Source organism: Cebus imitator, unplaced genomic scaffold, assembly GCF_001604975.1.
Source record: "Cebus imitator isolate Cc_AM_T3 unplaced genomic scaffold, Cebus_imitator-1.0 Scaffold49, whole genome shotgun sequence".
NCBI lineage: Eukaryota > Metazoa > Chordata > Mammalia > Primates > Cebidae > Cebus > Cebus imitator.
The window spans coordinates 7,952,995-7,973,673 of NW_016107364.1; the positions used below are offsets into that span (position 1 = coordinate 7,952,995).

At 47.5% G+C, this 20,679-nt stretch overlaps 1 protein-coding gene across 5 annotated transcripts in view; it reads right to left on the reverse strand.

Annotated features, from left to right (window-relative positions):
- The window catches only part of ZNF516 (zinc finger protein 516), a 130,483-nt gene that overhangs the window by 57,183 nt on the left and 52,621 nt on the right, over nucleotides 1-20,679 (reverse strand). The window lies entirely within an intron of this gene.

The following is a 20,679-nucleotide window of genomic DNA, read 5'->3' on the forward strand; positions in this document are numbered from 1 at the left end:
CACTGATACAAACACACAGGCTTAAGATACAAAAAAAAAAAAAAAGAATTAAGAAATAGAAGATCATGCTTCTGGGTTACCTCTAAATGTGAAGAAAGAAAGTGGAAACAAAAATCGTTTCCCAATAACTTTTTTAGTGTAATTATAATCTCAATTTTCTTTTTGGAAAGCTATAATGTAGTGCGAAGCCAAGAAAAATGAACAGTAGCTTTAAAATATATAATGAATTTAGTTTTAAAACCAAAGCTGAACAAATGATGTTAAAGCCCATTTGCCGTTAAGGAGAAATGTAAAACCCTGGCTACCTAGGGTAAGAAAGGAATGGAAGCCTGAAGTGCAGGGGGTCTGCAGGGTGGGTGGGTCCCCGCTGCCTCCAGCCCAAACACCTCATTCCGCAGACGAAAAATGTGAGACACAGAGCAAGCTGGCGCCCAGCTGGGGCTGGACCCTGAGAGAACAGGGGTCCACTTGCGTTTCATACCGTCTCACAAATAACACACACCCGTTAGGCACAGATCCTGTAGGTCACAGCCACTCCTACTCTGGAAACCTGAGTCTCCAAATGCCAGAAATGAGTCACATCTCCACTTTCTGAGACCCTGGGGGAATTCAGAATTGTCCACAGTTGTACATGAGGCTGTATACACGTGGACACCAAAAGCTCACCACGTATTAAGTTGAAACAATGGGATAGAGACAACTATTTTCCAGATGTACTACGTATACATGTGTACACAAAAGCTTTGATTTTACTCACAGTAAGAAAGTATACAAAGTGCCATACAATAAAAACATGACTCGTCTCATGAACACTGCTCCTTTATATTCATTCACTGTGAGACCCACGCATGTGGAGCGAGAGGCAGCCCCGGTCTCTCCACTGACCTCATGCACGTGGTCATGAGGGAGGAACTCCAGGTCCCTGGGGATTCCACGGCTCCCACAACAGCCCGGGTGCAGAGATGCTTTTGTTTAGCAGGCATTTAATACCTGCGTTTCTGCAGTTTTTCGTTTTGGTAGTCATTTTTCACTGCTCTGACATCTACGGTGGCTGAAGATCTAAGCAAGCCTGCTGGAGGTGGTGTGACGGTGCAGCACGGCGGTGCCAACTTGCCAAATGTAACGTCTACCTGACCATCCAAACTCCTCCAACGTCCTTCGCACCCTCTGGCCCCAAATCTGCTCTCTACCCTCAACCTTCATTGCTGTCCCTATTTTTTGCTTATTTCTGTAAAGGTCATCTTACCATACACTGAATTCCAGAGAAGTCATTTGTCAAACTGTTAAAATCGGTAAAGTACTAGACCGTACGAAGGAAAGCTCACTGCTCACTTTAGGTGTACGTACTCTGTTCCCGGGACTATTTGTATGTGGAAAGTGCGGCGCGGGGCATGTTATTTCGTGGGAAACGGTGGGTCCTTTTAAAAAAAATTCTAAGTAGGAGAGATGATGAAAAATACTTGCAGGTAAAAGCAATTTCTGTGGCCGTAAAAGTTCATGCTTCCCAAGCCTCTATTTCACCCTGCCGCGCTGGGCTGGGGAGAGGTTATGCCTCCTGAATGGTTCATATTCTATAAAACAAAGAAAAAGTATTTGTAAATTGGCTGTTCAAAAGTAAAAACGCACTTTCATCAGAAAATGTTAAGCTCAGCAGGTACATTCCTGGAGTAGTCCACAAATGGGTACTTGACCCACAATATCAGTAAGTGTAGCTGAATTTCCATACGTAGTGATGTCTTTTGTTAACGCGAATAGACCAAAAAAATGGATTTGCTTTATAAATCATGAATGTTGGCGATGCCCAAAAGGAAAGAAATGGAAGAGAACTAGCAGAGAGACATCCCGTAATGACTGTGATTGACTTGCACATCCGGACACGGACAATTCCTAACAGCTCCTGCCCCAGCATGTGGTGTGCCAGATCCACACACACCCACACGGCACTCCCACATGCAGGATGCACGCTCAGGGGCAACTACTGACACAGGTGTTCAAAACAAGATGAATTAAACAGAAATCATCCTGCATTTAGGCTAGTGCTTATTTGAAAAGGGCTCTCAAGGCAGGGTTTGAAGTCAAGTCTGGAAGTCACAAACCTCCAGAGAGGAGCAGAGACAGCTGAGGCTCCGAGGCTGCTGTCCTGGCCATTTGGGAGGCCTGGCTGGCTAGGCCTTAGGTGACGGAGATGCTGTGCTGCAGCTGCGGGGATTCATGCTTTAAGGAACCAGTCCCACGTCCCAACTGGTACCCTGGTCCGGTCTGTGACGCCAGACCTTGACTCAGAGCTAGAACGCAGAACCTGGGCTGAGCCACCGTGAGTTCTGGATTTGCAAAGCTGCCACTGGGTCCCTGCCTCTGCTCTCCAGAGAACCTGCTGGACAACTCAAGGGTTCGCCTGAAGGGAAACGGGGCATAAGATTCAACACTCTCCAAGTCCCTGGAGTCTTTTCAAAACATCCAAGCCACAGGGAGCAGGTCCTGTGGGTTAACATCCTAAAATAAACTAAGAAAATGTTCCACTATTACATAGGGCACTATTTTACACTAAGTATTACCTATGTTTTGGCAACATCACACGTCTTTGGTTTGACCTACAGTAAGAAAGTATCCAAAGTGCCACAGCATAAGTATTTTCAAAGAAAAGACAAGTTTCTACAAACCTCTCTGCAGACTGGAATCACACAGCAGGCTAAGTCTGGTGCCCAAGTCATCACCAATTTCCTTGCCTTACACATGGGTCCAATCGCACGGCTTTGGCCATTTTAAGGCAAGTGTTGCTGTTTTTTTAAATCTTAGAAATTAAATAATCCACCAGACTATCAATGAGTATTATTATTTTAAATAACTCCATGGTTAAGATAAATCCCAGAAAAATTCACCCACGGTGTCTATGCTAATAATACCAAATTGGAACGTGGTAGAGCTGCCTAGAATTCAAGAAGACACAACCATCAGCTAGACATGTGGAGGACAAGCACTCAGCGAGACCCAGCACACAGTTCCTGGAGAGGGCCCGGACCCGGGAACCCAGGAGACAGCCCTTGCCACAGCCATGCAGAGAAGGCAGGGGAGAGCAGGGCTGGCCCTCAGCACTCCCCGCGCTGTGGCAGTAAGGAGCAGACCACGGTGTCCAGGGGCCACTCGGCCCTAATGGGCGATGACCGCATGTTCACACAGCCAGGCTACAGAGCAGAGCTGCACCTGCCAACACGTGACTGCCCTAACTTCCCGGAAGCTAAATGGAGGATTCACAAACGTAGGTCAATCGACAGTTAAAACAACAAGCACAACCTCAGAACTAAATCGACTCGTTATGAGGCAGTTCTAAGGCTATAAGAGAAGTGGGACTCTGTATTTATGGAGAGGTAGAAAATTAAAGATACCCAGAAGCCACCACTTACAGAGAAAGGGCTTGTGAAGCTGACATACCCCAGCACAGAGCAAATAAATGGAGGGCTCTGGCCATGGGGCAAGACAGACGGGTAGGACGACCTGGTGGGGAGACATAGGGGCTGGGGAGGCACAGGAGGAGAAGATAGGAATTCCAGTTCTCTGAGGACAGGACAAGCAGAAACTGCATATACTGTGGGCAAAACAGGTCAGAAAGAAATCTCAGACTGTAAACCATGGCAAACTGGAATACGTCAGAAAAACCAACTAAATTAATTCTCCTCCATACAAATCCTTAAGAAAAGCAAAAGAGAATTCATTTTGGTCACTGGTTCATTGAGCTTTACCTGATAAAGGAAGACAAGATGTACTCTGACATCACACTGAGCTCTGCAACTCTGAGTCTCCATGCGTCTGGCCAGCTGGAGTTTCCTGGAGACCCTGGGCTGTGCACCTGCAGGCTCTCACCTGGAACACCCGGAGACGCCAGGACTCACGCACACTGCAGCCAGCAGCACAACCTCACAGACCCATGAAAACGATGTCCGCAACAGAATTTAGATGCATTCTTTACAAGGGAAGGGCTGTGTTCAGATTCCCAAAAGGAAAACAGCCACAAGTTTTACAAGCTGGGAAAGGAAAAGCGGCAGGGATCAAACGCTACGGTTCCTGACGCTCCTCTGGGGAGAGAAACACAAAGCCCTTCCTGCGTGTTCCCATTAACGTGTCCTTAATGTGAACTGGAAGCACCTTGCCCCAAACACTATTTAAGCAGCAAGACATGACAAGACATATGCCGACAGGAGATAAGGCTCGCCCCGACACACACACAGGCAAAAAGGCTCACCCCGAAACACATGCAGGTGAAAAGGCTCGCCCCAAAACACACACACAGGCGAAAAGGCTCACCTGGAAACACACACAGGCGAAAAGGTTCACCCCCAAAACACAGGCAGGTGAAAAGGCTCACCACCAAAACACAGGCAGACGAAAAGGCTCACCCCGAAACACACGCAGGCGAAAAGGCTCACCCCCAAAACACAGGCAGGCGAAAAGGCTCACCCCGAAACACACGCAGGCGAAAAGGTTCACCCCCAAAACACAGGNAGGCGAAAAGGCTCACCCCCAAAACACAGGCAGGCGAAAAGGCTCACCCCGAAACACACGCAGGCGAAAAGGCTCACCCCCAAAACACAGGCAGGCGAAAAGGCTCACCCCAAAACACACGCAGGCGAAAAGGTTCACGCCCAAACACAGGCAGGCGAAAAGGCTCACCCGGAAACATACACAGGCGAAAAGACTCACCCCCAAAACACACGCAGGTGAAAAGCCTCACCCCAAAACAAACACAGGCGAAAAGGCTCACCCCCAAAACACACACAGGCGAAAAGGCTCACCCCCAAAACACGTGCAGGTGAAAAAGTTCACCCCGAAATACATGCAGGCAAAAAGGCTCACTCCGAAACACACGCAGGTGAAGTTGCAAGCTCCCCTGACTCGGGAAAGCCTTATCTCGGAGCCACACCAAGTTCCAGAACCTTCTACGTCAATTATACACCCATCTCTCAAAAAAAAAAAAAAGTGTGAGATCTCTTTGCATATTCTATTGGATTGGAGGCATGGAACAGTCCACTGTTGTATGCCTTTTCCATTTGCCCAGTGGAATCTACAACTAATACCAGTAATTCTTCAACAGTTCAAACATAGGACACAGAATTCCCAAGAGAAAGAATGGTGATTTGCCATGGATTTTTTTCACCTTAGGATTTTTTTAATAAAAACTAAGTAAGAATAGCTCATGCACAGACAAAATCAATTCAGAGCCAGAGGAAATGTGTCCACCAGAGGAACCACATCACCATGAGGACTGATTTCCCCACACGCCGCGTGCGATCCTGACCACCGATTCCCCAACTCCTGTGCAAATCACAGGCCACAGATGACGTGCCACTGAGACAGCCAAACATCTCTCTACATCTGGGAAGCCCACGTCACAGGAGGACCAAAGGAATTCTTGGGGCTGATTTTGATTTTGAATTCAGGTGGTGAGCTCAGGCAGAGGATCTAATGCCCAGTGGTCAGAGCTGTGTCTTTTTTCAACACCTGAACTCTTACCAGAGCTTGTCCTGCAAGAGCAAATGAAATGTGATGGCCCCAGGTGACATTCAAGTCACTGACAACCCACGACGGGTCCATGTCCAGGTAAGAGACACCAGCAGAGCCTCAACACAGAAATTCACCTGCAAAATACCCGAGCTCAGCCAAGCTTCCTGCCCTGGCAGCTGACATCTACGCCAGGCAGGAAAGCCCCCCAGCGCTGCTCTTCACGACACAGGGAGTTTCAGACATCAAATTAACATAAAACCGCCTTCACGTTGCATAGCAAGCTGGAGTGCATTCCCTCATCCAAATTCAAGAAACTTTTAGAGAGCTGCGTTAGAAAATGCCAGCAGTCACTTTTTTAATCCAAATGGAACAGAATGAAGGTGATTTTTGTGTTCTTTCAAATCTCTTATTTCCACAAGCATTGTTCTGACCCTCAATAGCGCTAATCCATGTGTTTAAAGTATTAACAAATGTAAACTGCAGAAAGAAAGCAAACTCCGAGGAAGGGTCTCCCTCCTCTCCCTCAGCTAATTATTTCTCTAGCCTTTGCTGGTGTGAGGTAGCCAACATCTCCCATGGAGTAATAAACAAAAGGAGTTGTGCTCAACAGGCTTGAATCAGCCGACAAGACCAGGCATTTCCCCCACGCATTCAAAGAGCATAACCTACCAGAAAAGGTTTACTCACAAGACACTCGCCAGCTCAAATATAGCCTGTCCGGTTATCTAAAACACAGATTTTCAGATAAATTAACAAGTAATTTTTTAGTTTGAGTATATCCCAAATATTTCATGGAGCATACATAAAAATTTTTTTTAAAAGTATTTATCTAAAATCCACAGTTAACCAGAAGTAATGTATTTTTATGTACTAAATTTGGAATCCCTAACTTCTAAAACAAACACATTATTTGAATGAATTATTTCAAAGGAAGTCACACGAGTCCAAGAAAAAAAAATGTGTAAAGCTGATGTCAACACATAAACATGTATAAAGAGGAACAGTATTTCTCGGCTATATGCAGCATCATTAATTCACTGGCAGGAGTGGAAATATTGCACAGGAAATAGAGAAAAAGCTAGGAAGAGCCGGCATCATCTCCCAAAAACCCAATCCTCCCGGCCTCAGTGGCGCAGCAGTGCTGGACAGGGCCTCTGGGTGGACAACACTGACCCCTAGTGGCTCCTCCCGGGCAAGCAAGAATCTGGGAACCAAGGTGCCATCCTTCCCTTGCCATCTGGACAGGCTATGCAGACAACCCTCCTGTAAGTCCCACCCCAGGGCTCCTGCTGCCCGGGGCCTGAGAAGGGGCTGCAAAAGTGAGGATCAGGGTGGAGACAAGAGCCTAAGAGAGAGAATGGGAGCAACGCCAGGAACAATTTCTCATCTTCCTGCCCCTCTTCCCTTCACACCCTGCTGCCAGGTCATAATACATCATTATATATTACTGGTTTCAACACTTATGACTGGTACCATCTTGAGAAAGTTTACTTAACCCTCTAAACTTCAGATTTCCTATCTGTGTTTTGAGACAAGTGACACTTCCACCTCATGGGGTGATGCTGGAGGCTTACATGAAATACAGATAAAGCATTTAGCACATGAAGATTGAGTCTACGATAAGGTAAGTACTTCAAATCCACAGAGAAAACATAACAAAACCTGACAGAAAAGATTCCGTCAACTGCTGAATAAACTGGGTTGGAAAACCCAGATCAATGTGGGAAAATGTTTAAAGCACCTCACAGAGTAAATATGAGTTTCCACAATGTAGAATAAAGCAAATGTAATGAAGCAAAGTAGACTGATTCAATGAGAATAGTTTAATGGTAGGAGAGACAACGTCTAAGGTATATGTAAAATCCAAAAATCATAAAGACAATTACGTTTTAGAACTTCTACAATAAAAGACTTCATAAAGTAAAAGACAAATGAGAAGCCAAGAGAATGTATTCAAAACATAAGAATCAAAGCCACAATATATAAAGAGTTCCTATAAATTAACAAGAAAGGGCAACACATTTTTAAAATGCGCAAAGTTCATGGACAAGTAGATCAGGCAAGAAATACAAATGGACAATAAACATGAAAACATGCTTACACTCACAAAAAAAAATGAGAAAATACAAATTACAGCAATAAAAATATACCACTTTTTTCTTTCAGACAGTGTTATGAATTTTCTAAAACTGCCTAAGAATTATTGAGGGCAGACCCTCCTGGCCTGGGATTCTTAGGGAGAAACACACACACTCATAAGTTTTTGGTGGACATGAGTAATATTACACCCAATCAGGCAGCATGTATCAAAATACAAAACGTGCAAACTCCTGAAACTACCAATTTCACTTAAAGCCATCATGGGCAGGGCACAGTGGCTCACATCTGTAACGTCAGCACTTTGGGAGGCCAAGGCAGGTGGATCACCCGAGGTCAGGAGTTTGACCAATACAGTGAAACCATGTCTCTACAAAAAATAGCAAAAAAAAATTAGCTAGGCATCATGGCACACACCTGTAATCTGAGCTACTCGGGAGGGTGACGCAAGAGAACCGCTTGAACCTGGGAGACAGAGGTTGCCGTGAGCTCAGATCGCACAACTGCACTCCACCCTGGGCAACAGAACAAGACTCCATCTTAAAAAAAGAAAGAAAGAAAGAAAAGAAACTCATCCTGAAATAATCCTAAGTGTTGTCAATGGCCTGTCACCACCATGTTTACTGCAGCACTGTTTGTAATGAAATCTGGAAAGGACTTAACAATGATCGATAGGCAAACAGAACAAGATCGCCCTCGCCCTCACGCAGTCCAACAAAGGAGACTCCTCCACCCACACAGGGAGACTCCCAAGAACACCATCAGTTGGGAAGCAAGCTGAGGAACTAGACACATCGAATGCTCTTACCACGTAGCAAAGCAAGAAAAAACCTACACATACACATACACTTACACAAGCAAATGTATTTTAATGACCTGGGAGGGTCCGAAATCAAGCCTCTGGAAGAGGTGAGGCCGGTGAGGACAGTCAACAGAGGACGATGGCTCCTTTCCGAGCGCTTCCTCACCATGGGATTGTCTGCGACGCGCAGGTGTTCACAAAGATGTGTGGATGTTCTGTACACGAGGAACAGAACTCTACCACCAGGAGCCAAGCACGGGGCTAGCCCAGGAAATGTGAGTTCCTCCTGCCACAGCTACGCCCAGAGCCCACGCAGAGGCCAGAAGGCCACCCAGGAGAAAGGCGAGCGGGCAGGGCTGAAAGGTCAGCAGGAGATGCAGGCTGACCCTGGGAAGTAGGGCCTTGCCTCACCCTCCTCCTCCCGGGGACAGGGCCAGCAGCACACGGTGGGGGATGGGGAGACCTCAGGCAAGAAGATGGGTCTGGGGTCTCAGGTCTTATCTTGGAGTCCCCTTCCCCAGCACAGAGCATCCAGAAAGAGCTGAGAAGTGACAGATGCAGATGGCACCCAGGGCCAAGGGCCTGAGGGTCCCAGGAGGAGGCAGGCGTGTTAAGAGCAGCAATGACACGTGCAGGCACATGGAGACCCTCCTGGCCTGGGATTCTGTCAACAGCCTTGGGACAGACAAAAGACCACAAGCTGAGGCATCCTCTGAGACTGGACTAGAGCCAGGGCCTCGGACGCAGGGGTCCACGGTTCCCCAGCCTCGGCGCGCACCAAGGTGTTTGGTGCTAAGGCGCCCCGGGGCTGCTCACTCTGCCCATTCCAGCAGGGAGAGGAGTAGGGGGAGGAACAGAGGGGCCCACAATGAAGGAAGGCGATGACCACGGCCAGCCGTGCACAGAAGGAGGCTGTGGGTAACCCTGAACACCCTGTGACCAGGGAAAGGTCAGCTTCTCGTCCCCATTCCAGACGTGTCCTGCTGGGCTCACAGCTGCGTGCTGCCCGGGAAACTCCTACAATCACTGCAGCAGCATCCCCCAAATCAAGAGATCTTTAAATTCAAAGAAAAAGATCTCCAACTCGAAAAAGAAAACCCAGGAAATTCTGACCCAGAATGGAAAATGACGCACCGAGCAGTGGCTATGGAAAAGGTATCAGGGAATCCGACGTCTGCCAGACGCTGTGCGGCTACCCGGCCCTTCTGCAGAAGCAAACGTGGTGCCCTTTTGTTACTGGGGTTTCAAAACAACATCAAGAATTTGTTTCTAAGTGGAGTGTAGGCTATCGCCATAGAAACCGCAGACTCTGTCTTGCTGGTGTGACGCACAACCTGTCCAGAACCTTCTGTTCAGAGTTTCTGAAATTCCCGAGCTGGTACCTTCCTGTTGCTTTTTTCATACCTGAACTTCAGAAACCTCCTGGGTCCCCTTCTGGGGCACCTTTAACTGCATTTCAAGGCTCTTACCGACACTCCCCTATCCGTCCGTAGCACTTCGGAAGGTTTGGGTCTTGATTTAAGCCTCATTGCCCTGGATCTGCCATCTTCCATCATTTTTGAAAAAGTAGAACCCAGAAATATTTCTTAAAAATGAAAAATTTCAATCCATTCCACTCCCACCATGTTCTAGTCTAATACCAAATAATCTATAAAAGTCATATTCTCATGAGTCATGCAATAATCAATTTTTTAAAAACCAGTGACATCATAGATTCATTTTAAATTAAAGGAAACACGGTAACTAGTTAGATTGGAAACCTGGCCATCACTTCAAAATCAAAAAAGTTCTCTCACTGTGCAGTCCAACGAACAAACTATGCCAACATAACGCCTATATCGGAATTAATGGCTGGATTAGCCTACGTGCCAACGACCTAATTTCATGACTTTGAAGGAGCTTCCATTCTCCATCAGGCTTCCGATATTAGATTCAGGCATATATGTCAGTTTTCTATAGGATGGCCAGCTCGACAAATGGCACTATGGAATAATCATTTTAACCAAGCAGGTTATTAAATAAACCATTAATTGTATTAAGTTTGGAATGGAGTTTATTCATAGTGCTGAAGTAACTACTCTGGAGTTAAGAGAAAGAACATGAGTAACACTCAAATTTGGCACATCTATACGGGAACATATTTGGCAACTAACAGTTCGCCCAAATGTCTTACTAATCTGTGAAAATACTTCTTTCAAATCAATGGCTTCTATCGTAAATAAAGCAGGAGACAAGGCCTGCTGGAGATGGATATCGCTATGTGAACCATGCACACAGAACCAGGTAAAATCTCAGTAACTGGAGTCCTACTTTCTAACCTTAATCCAGAGACAAATATCCCTGGCTTTTTAACATTCTAGTAAAATACAGACCTAAAATGGCAATCCATTTTATTATGCAAAGGCTTATGCAAATTGTATATGCAAATACTGGATCCTATCAATAGCGGACAAATCTCTCATGAAAAACTAGCCTCAGATTAGGTCCAGCACACAGAAAATTATCTAAGAAACACAAAAAGAAAAACCACACACACACAAATGAAAAATCAAGAACTTATGCCAGAGACGAGGACACACACACACACAAAAAGAAAAACACTTATCAAATAAAATGCAAATGCTTCAAGCACTTAAAGTCTAAACTTATGAAATAATTTGGTGTGCCCATGATGAAAACACAGACTAACAATGATGCAAATCAAACTGCAAGCCACAGACTCCTTTAAGAGTTGACTGAGCCTAAGTCTTACAAGGAAGCCAATCATGAAAGCAACGAGGGACTGTTCTGGAAGGACCTGTGCCTGGCGGGTTCGGACATCTGTCTCCTCCAAACCTTACTCCCTGTGCTGGAGATGGGGCCTGGTGGGCGGTGCCTGGGTCATGGCGGCGGGTCCCTCATGAATGTCTTGGAGCTGCCATTATGGTAATGAGCGAGTTCTCGCTCTGAGTTCAAGCGAGATTGGCGGTTTCAGTGTGTGTGGCACCTCCCCCTCCTCGCTCCCACTCCTGCCATGTGAGGGTGTGTGGGCTCCCCTTCTTCTTCCTCTGCACCTTCCACCATGATCTTAAGCTTCCTGAGCCCACAGCAGAAGCAGATGCCGGCACCATGCTCCCTGTATAGTCTGCAGAGCCGTGGGCCAAAATAAACCTCTTTATACATTGCCCAGTCTCAGGGATTCCTTTACAGAAACACAGATGGACTCACGCGCAATGCACCAGCAGCACCCCACGCATGCCACCTCCAAGTGCGCTCAGCCCCCACCCCATCGCTGCCCTGGCAGGAACAGGACGAGGTCTGCTATTCTAAGCAGTCACCAACTCCAGGGCCAGTGGCAAAGTTCCTGTGGATGAGAAGCTTTGGAGACGGTTTCTGTAGATGTCACCAGCTGAACAAAGAAGGACTCCTTGAGGAAAGGACAGGCTTCAGGCTCTATCTAGAGGTCCTCAAAATGCAGCACCCACAGCACTCCTCAGGCAGTGGGATGGCCGGTCCTCCAGCACCTGCCCTCCTCTGCAGGCCTCTGCCTTCAGTGCAAACTCTGTGCAAAGTGCCAGCCACTGCTACCTACTCGACCCACAAGCCTCTGCCTTCAGTGCCAATGCTGTGCCAAGCACCAGCACCACTGCCACCCACTCACCCCAAAGGCCTCTGCCTTCAGCTCTGACACCATGCAAAGCACCAGCACCGTCATTACCTGCTCCCCAGGCCCATCACCTCATCTCAGCTGAATTGGAGGATGTGCACTCAACCTTGTCCTTGACAGCTCGCTCTCCTGTGTCACCTGAGCCCTGTGTGCTGGAGCTCCATGGAGAGCTGCCCCAGATGGGGGTCCAGAGCCTACTGCCCCACTCTCTGGGCCCTAGTGCCAATGAAACTCCATGGATCTTCCCACAGCCTCTGGCCTCCGAAGGCCGCCAGGACCATGGCCCTCTGTACTGAGGTGGGAAACCATCCAATGGCCTGAACCTCTCTCAAGGAAGCCTGCTGCGACAGTCTGGGGCCCCAGCAGGACCCCACGCCCAGGGTCACTCCATGTTCACATCACTCTCTACTGGGAAGGGGCTTGGCCAACTTCTGCTCCTGGTCCACAGTAACAACGGTTCAGTAACGAAGGCCCCAGACACAGCAACTCCAAGGCATGGCTCCAACACGGGGCATGCAGGCTCTGAAGAAGGGGAAAGGCGACCTCCTCAAGTCCTCACTTCACTGAGTCTGACAACGCCAGAAGTGACACCAGCCATAGAGCCAGAGTCCACACAGCCCGAGTCCACACGGGCTGAGTCCGAGTCCACACGGCCCGAGTCCACACAGCCCGAGTCCACGCAGCCTGAGTCCACGCAGCCCGAGTGGCAACGGCACTGAAATCCACACATGCAGCGCTTTCCACTGAAGACTCTGTAGGCGCCCGAGATGCTCCCATTAAGTACTAACTGTAAGGCCGGCCTCTGCTGTGACTGCTGGTCATGGCTGTTTCTTTATCAGAGAGTCCAGACATCCAGTAAAAAGGACTACAGAGCACTGACTACTCCAGTGTGAAACTCCCCACCCCTGAAGACAACATTTCTCCACGCAGTTCACTGTCAACTCTGAAGAAGAGAATTCGTCAAGGTGGAGAATTCGTCAAGGTGCAGCTCCAGCTGCTGTTCTCATCATGAGTCCCTGGCCTTCAATGAGAGGACAATTCGAGGATGCCTGACACGAGACGGATGCGGGAAACCATGAGACATATGAAGTGTCTGGGGACACAGAGGTTCCTCCTGCCTAAAAGGAATGTGTCCAGGCCAGAGGGGGTGCAGCGGGGAGGAACGGGGCGAGCCTGAGGCTCAGGTTTACATTCCACCCGGGGTGTCATGTCGGGGCTGGATGCTCAGGTCCTGTGGAGGAGGCCTGGGAGCCTTGAGTCTGGGCATAGAATTCGGGGCACAGCAAGGTGGAGCAGGGAGAAGATGGGCAGGTGCCAGCGCTGAAATGTGTAGGGAGCTGAGAGCCTCCTCGGCTCGCAAGGAGGAACACGGAAGGGCTGAGCGAAGGGCGGGTATCTGTGCTTTAAGCAAACACCTAGTGATGTACTGAGAAGGGATGGGCTTAGACGCAGCACAGATACAGGAGGGCTGCCACACGACCAACACAGGCAGGTGCAGAATCTGGTCGGAAGGACTGGGCAGCCGGGCAGTTCCCAGGCAGCTCAGCAGCAAGGCACCATCTCAGGGTGCCACGGCCCTGGCCCCATAGGGGTGCACCCACTCCACAGCACCACACATCTCCCGGCTGTGAAACCCCACCACGACCACCAACACCTTTTCTCACGTGCACAGCCCCTCAGCGACGCCTGACCCAGCTCAGCACCTGCTGCTCCAACTGCTACTGTCCGTTCTTCCAGCTGGTCAGGAACTGACGGCTCAGACTGGAATCGGATCGCCTCCCTCTTTACCAGGAGCGATCCTGCCTAGCCCATGAACGCCCTGTCTCATGGGAATGGGGTGCAGGAACCAAATTCATGCGTTTCTGTTCACTATGAATAGATGAAATCTACAAAGAGGAGCCCTTCCATTTCAAGCCAGAGTAACAAGTTCTAGTCGGTCCTGGGAGGATCGAGAGCATCACTTCTTCAGGACACAGTGATGGTGACATTCACCTGCAGGTTCAGGGCCGATAATCGTCTCCAGCACCACCCCTCCTGCAGAATGGGAAATGCTAAATCTAGCATGGAAAGCAGAACTGAAGTACAGAAGGTTCCATCAGGTAAGAACCTGTGAATGCATCCACTGGCAGTGGAGTCCAAGAATATGAGCTTCTCTTTCAGTGAAAACCCACTGAAAGTCACTTCCTATGAGGCAGGAAGGAAACTCAGCACACCCCACAGGGCTTCTGCACAGGGCACCACGGTCGACGGGCTCCCTCGCCTGCGTACGTGCGACACGGGCACAGGTGCAGACGCAGCTGCAGAATCTGAGCCTTCCCGGGACCACGCATTCCTGCCACTCGTCGACATACCAGGAAGGGGAGGCTGGCAGCTGGATGCCAACAGAAAGAGTGTGTTTGTAGGATGCCCACGGGTGTTCCAAGCACACACAGGAAAAGCGGCGGGGACAGCTCCTTCGGTAGGAATCACAGCCCACCCACTGCAAGGCAGGGCACTGCAGATTCCCAGGGGCTGAGGAACTTGTAATACCACACTGTGACATGGTGGCTAAAGAATTAAAATCCATGTGTCCGAATCCAAGCTTGTGCGTCCTCCGCCAATCACCACACCATCCGGCATGGGGCAAAAGCCAACCCTGCCCTGTGCCCCCGTATCCTCGCCGATAAAACGGGAAGACAGAATGCATACCTCTTAGTTCCCTCCCACCTCTACAATTCTGTGATTCTATCTCAAGTCAAAAAAGAGACAGGAAATACATCAAGTGAATTTTCCTAGCAAACCAAAATGTCTGCCTGATGTTTGTTTCACGGTACCAAGTACGTACATCCCACATGTATTTCTCAGTGACGGGAAGAAAATCCTGGAGTATAATCTCTAGAGTCTAGCGCCTTTCACAGTCTAATAAATTCATTCTGGAAGGTCAGAAAATGTAGCACTCTGTTCAAGCAAACATCAGCATGCATGCCATGCATAGATTATCAATGCTGAAAGAATCAGAATACAATAAAATGTATTTATAAGACAGTATTATCATAATTTAATCTTCCTCTGATAACTCGGGAAGCACACGAGGACACCCAGCGCCCTGTGAACAATCACCGTCGTGTTCCTGAGTGCGGGATGCGGATTAAGAGTGGGCTCCGGTTGCTAAGATGCTGAGTAAATCACAAGGCATTCTGCACGTGACTGTCAACTACATCTGAACATTTCTCTTGAGGAACACTGCTGCATTTTTACGCTAAACAAGAATTAAATACCGGGATTTTCCAACTCCTATTTTACTCCCAGCTAAACAAATTCTGTAGAACACAGTACAGGGAAAAGCCATGGAGATTGCCTTCACTCCGGTGAAGCCCTCAAAAGCCCTCTGTGCAGCCCACTGTGCCCGCTGTGCCCGCCCTTCCAAAGCCTGTGACCGGCCTACACCTCGCTGACCTCGTCTCCATTCTTCTCAGTTTCTGCCTCACCAGATCCCACTCTGGTTTTATCCTCTGGATGCTCTCTGGCTCATTTTGGTTAGGGAAAACACTCCAGGGAGCCATGTGAGGCCTGGCACGGGTCACATAGCAGCTCTCACTTTCGGGACAGCCTGTCACCCCCACACTTCAGGAGCAAAAGAGAGTCTATGTGTGAATATTTATTAGATATTATGCAAGATGAGCCTGGGGCTGCGCACGATGAAGGAACTGGGCAGAGTCCGACCGAGTTCACCCATCTGGATGCTGAAGGGAGCTGGCTTTATGGGTTTTGCCTGTAGGCATTCTGAAAGCTCCTATTTCATAGAGGCTCTCCACGCCACCAAGACCCCCTCAGAATGAGCGCATCCCACAGCTCCGGGCCATGAGGAGCGGCGTTTTCATGAAATCGTTCCCAGCTGTGTGCACTTTCCTCCCCAGCTAAACTGGATGCTACTTCCTGTCTACACTTTGCACTCCCCCTGGGTGAACGCGCTTCACTGGCTTTCTCTCCTCCTTGGTCCACAACCTCTTTGAATCGCTTTTAGCCTCCCATGGGACCCATGATGAAGCACTGTGTGAGGACAAGGGCGCCTCCCAATCCATGACTTGTTTCAGAGAGCCCTGCCCCACAGTGCGTCCAAGCCAAGACACCGTGGAGTCCTCGGGAGACTCAGCATCGTGAGTGGATTCAGTCACAAGGTCAATGAGTGAAGGCACCGTCAGAGCCCCTCCTGCTCCACCTTGAAGAAACACTTAGAAGAAATAACATATATAGGCTGCCCACGCAAGGCTTGGCTGCACTGGCAAACGCCCCTCCCAGCGCACCCCTCGTTCCATTCTCCCGTCTGCTGGCCAGATTCATCCTCGATCCTTATCAGGTTTCAAGGGGTGAACACGTAATAACACATCATTCAGGCCAGGTGTAGTGGTGTAGTGGCTCACATCTGTAATCCCAGCACTCTGGGAGACGAAGGAGCGTGAATCACTTGAGCCCAGAAGTCCCTCCTGGGCAACATGGCAAAACCCCATGTCCACCAAATAAATATAAAAATCAGCCAGGTGAGATGGCACCCACCTGTAGTCCCAGCTACTCCAGAGGCTGAGGGGAAAGGATGGCTTAAGCCCAGGAGGTGGAGGTTGCAGGGAGCTGAGATTGTGCTGCTGCACTCCAGCCTGGGTGACAGAGCGAGATCCCGTCTCAAACACACACACACACACACACACACACACACACACACACTCTTTCTCTCTTACTCTCGCCCTCCTTAAGGTGTTCTAATTGCTGTCTGTGTTCCATCAGAAAGAAAGAAGGATGGCTGCTGAGCCTCTGTGCCCAGCCGCAGGACTGCAGCCTGGCCTTCCTCACAGCCAGCCAGCCTCCAGGCACATGTTCAGCAAACACCTTGCGGCAAAAGCCTGAGTGCCGCTGGTGATGGTGGAAAGAAGATGAGCTCTCAGGACCAGCTGCTGGGTGGCAGGGCGGCAGGGAGGGAGGGAGGACGGCAGGGAGGCAGGGAGGGAGAGAGGCAGGGAGGGAGGGAGGGAGGGAGGCAGGGAGGCAGGGAGGGAGGGAGGCAGGGAGGGGGGCAGGAAGGAGGGAGGGAGGGAGGGAGGGAGGGAGGGAGGGAGGGAGGGAGGGAGGGAGGGAGGAAGGGAGGGAGGGAGGGAGGGAGGCAGGGAGGCAGGGAGGGAGGGAGGCAGGGAGGGGGGCAGGGGGCAGGGGGGCAGGGAGGGAGGGAAGGGGGCAGGGAGGTAGCCATCAAGGGGACGGAAAACAGAGATGCTCTGAAGACAAGCCCATTTCCTCCTTAATTACCTTTCCTTCCCTAGACCACATTTTTTTTCTTTGAAGACTCTTTCCTTAATTCTTCAAATTGCATATAATACCAAGCACTTGTTCTAAGCATTTTTTTATTCTATTGAGTAATATAATTTGTCATTATGTTGATCAAAAACAGCTGAACACAATCGTCCCTTGTGGGAAGGGGGTGACTGATTCCAGGAATTCCCCCAATACCAAAATCCAAGGATGCTCAAGTCCCTGATGTGAACACCTGCCTGCGGCCTCCACGCATGTTCCGTAGACTCTAAGTCATCTCTGCATTACTTAGCATCACACACTGTAAATGCTCTATAAATTCTGCTGTGTTGTTTAGGGATTAATAACAAGAAAAGATGGTTCAGTACAGATACAACCATCTCTTTTTTAAAGATTTTCAGTCTGTGGTTGGTTTTATCGACAGATGCAGAATCCCACTGTACTCGTAACTTCACACAACTTCATCTAAAACTTGAGGGTGTCTGACCTATTGAGTCACAGTGAGCATCTAAAAATTGAGGGTGGCTTCAACAGGATGGAATATGGATTTCACATGACAGCACAACAAGAAATGGCGAAAAATGTAATCAAATTAGTCTTGAATGATACGCAGCTAAACGGCAGACTGTTTGCGAATGACGGGCACCTAAGAGTGTCTGCGGTGACCTGGGCACCAAGCATCCAATCCAGGCTCTTCTCATCCCAGTGCCAGGATGCCAGGAACTCCGACAGCAAATCTTCCCAAGATGTGCGGCCTCTCTATGTGCTTCTGTTATTCGTGAGTCGCCTAAATGCCTTCTCATCAGAGTTCTATTTTGGCCCATATGCTGAAGGTTTGTATGTCTCCTTGCAAAGCAATATTCGTTCTTCCTTAGTGATGGTTTCTAAGCTCCCTGAGCCTACTTGTGTTTGAGAATATTGAAAATGTTGATTTTTATAAGCTCCAATCATATGCCCTTTCACCCCTCCTCTTTCCTACTAAAAATACTAATTTTTTATCAAGTCCAAAAGCGTTCTTTCCATCCACGCCATGTACCTTTCTCGGTGAAGGATTTAAATCTTTTAATGTAATCACAAAGACTGACTTTTTTTTTTTTTTTCATAATTTTGCACTTCTACTATTTTAAGTCAATAACAAAAGCTTCTGGGACCACGTCTTAAGTGGGGATAAAAATAACACGAATATCAGAACTTTCCAGAGGAATAGATGGCAACATTCAACTGACAAAACACATTTCATTTTAAAAAGGAGTTTCTTTCAGTTAATCTAACAATGCAAATTATTTCCAGATCCAGAAATAGCATTCAAATCAATTCCTGGATGTCAAAAAAAAAGTTTAAAATTATGGCGCAACTTGGTTTTACTGGAATGGTCGCATGGACCTGAATTACAATTTCAACTCTGCTCCACAAGCAGGCTGGCTGCTTCTTATGAGACGCTCCGTTACCTTTCATTCCTCAATTTCTACATAGCTGCTCTAACAGTGTTAAGCAGCCTTCCCATCAGAGTTCTTTGAGAATTCAAAATAACCTGAAAGTTTCAAGAACTAAGTAATCTTCTTTATAATAGGAAAGGCAAGCATTTTCCAAAGCTGCATGTTGTTTTTCAGGAAAAGGAAGGAATGCTGCAGATTCAAAATAAGATTCAAGATACCCAGTTTCTTTTCCAAGCTAGCCCTGTGAAAGACCCGCAAATCACAGTGTTTAGAGAGCAGTTAAATCGATGGAACATGGTCTCTCTCCTCAAGGAATATCCATGAATTAGTCATTTGTTGCTACACTGGGTCATTAAAGGTGCCTGCTACTGAAGTGAAAAGTCTTGTGTTTTTAGGTAGACAGCTAAGTGACAGAAAGTCACCCACATACACCTACAAGGCTCTTCCATGTTTTATGCCTCTGTCATGCCATTAATTTCTGTCCTCTCTCAATAACCTAAAATATCCTACGTATTCTATCACCAACTTTTTGTTAAATTCAACTATGATATATGTATTGTTATGGAAATCATCTGAGGTCTATGGTAGGTTTCTCAAAAAGTTATATATAGAGAAAAACATATATGTCTCTAAAATTTAATGAACCTGAAAACAGTACCTTCTAATTTATGATGAAAATCGTTTGATTTTTCCAACTTCTTGACTTTTAAAGGCACTACTAGATTAGCTTATTCTGAATCACGTGACCACCATCAAAATAAATGGGGTGAGGCCCAAAAGCTTTTCCAATTAAGAATATTTCTCTTTAAAGTAAGGGAAAAAAACATAGTGCTAGCCCAATATTTTATCCAATGTGTGCTCCAAAAAGTAGTCAGAGTACTACTGAAACATAATCAGTAAAATGTGTATTTATAAAAATTTAAAAACACCAAGAATTAAACTTGAAAAAAGTTAACCAGGGGTCATGATGGGGTCAACCCGGTTTCACATGACAAATTATTCGAAGAATCCAAAAGTGCGCATTGAAGGAGCACTCCATTTTCAGAGAAGACCGTGTTCTCCTGCCTTCTCCCACGGGGACCAATGACTAAGTGATGAGAAGCTGCAATGCACACTACTGAAGACTCATTTACCTATGTGTAAGCTCACAACCTGCGTGGCTTCAGCACAGCTTTTGCGACAGGACTGGAGAAATGACTTGCCTTCCACATTTCTGTTGACTCGATACGCATTTCAGTGTAACAGACCCTCATACAACAGACTGTGGAAGACTGTAATAAACTCTGTCCACATTTGGCCAGATCTCTAACAAGGAAAAATGACATTGTCTTGTTTTGTTTTGAAGTAATACAGTAGTCATCTTCTTCACCACCGAATATAAACAGCCCTGCCCATGGGCTTTGATTTCTATCACTCTTGAAGGTCCAGGTAAAAAGCAACAGTCAGTAACAGGTTTGCAGAGAAGAGAAAAATACCTTTTGCTTTGTGGAGAAACATGCAAGTTCTGGAACTAAAACACTTAAAACAATTATGGGAAACAAAAAATAATAAAGGAAATATCAGAATGCTTAAAATTTATAGAAATTAGGAGAATTATGAAAACAGAGTTGGCCAAGCTGTCTTTAAATATTTACATGACTGCTACGTGGAAAGCAATCTGCTCCAATTCACTGTCTCTAAACCACAGGGTTACCCGAATCCAAGGAGATTAATTATAAGTGCACACCCATTTGAAGACAGTGTTCTACCCAGCTGAGTGGAAGAAAGCGTGTGTATGTGTGTGTGTGTGTGTATACACACACATGTATGCACATTGTATGGTGAGAACTGGGTCTGGGGCATAAAAGGAAGAGCGGGGGAATATCTCAGATGGGATCCATACTGGTGTTCTTTGCTCAGAAATTAGGATGACAGATGAGACCATC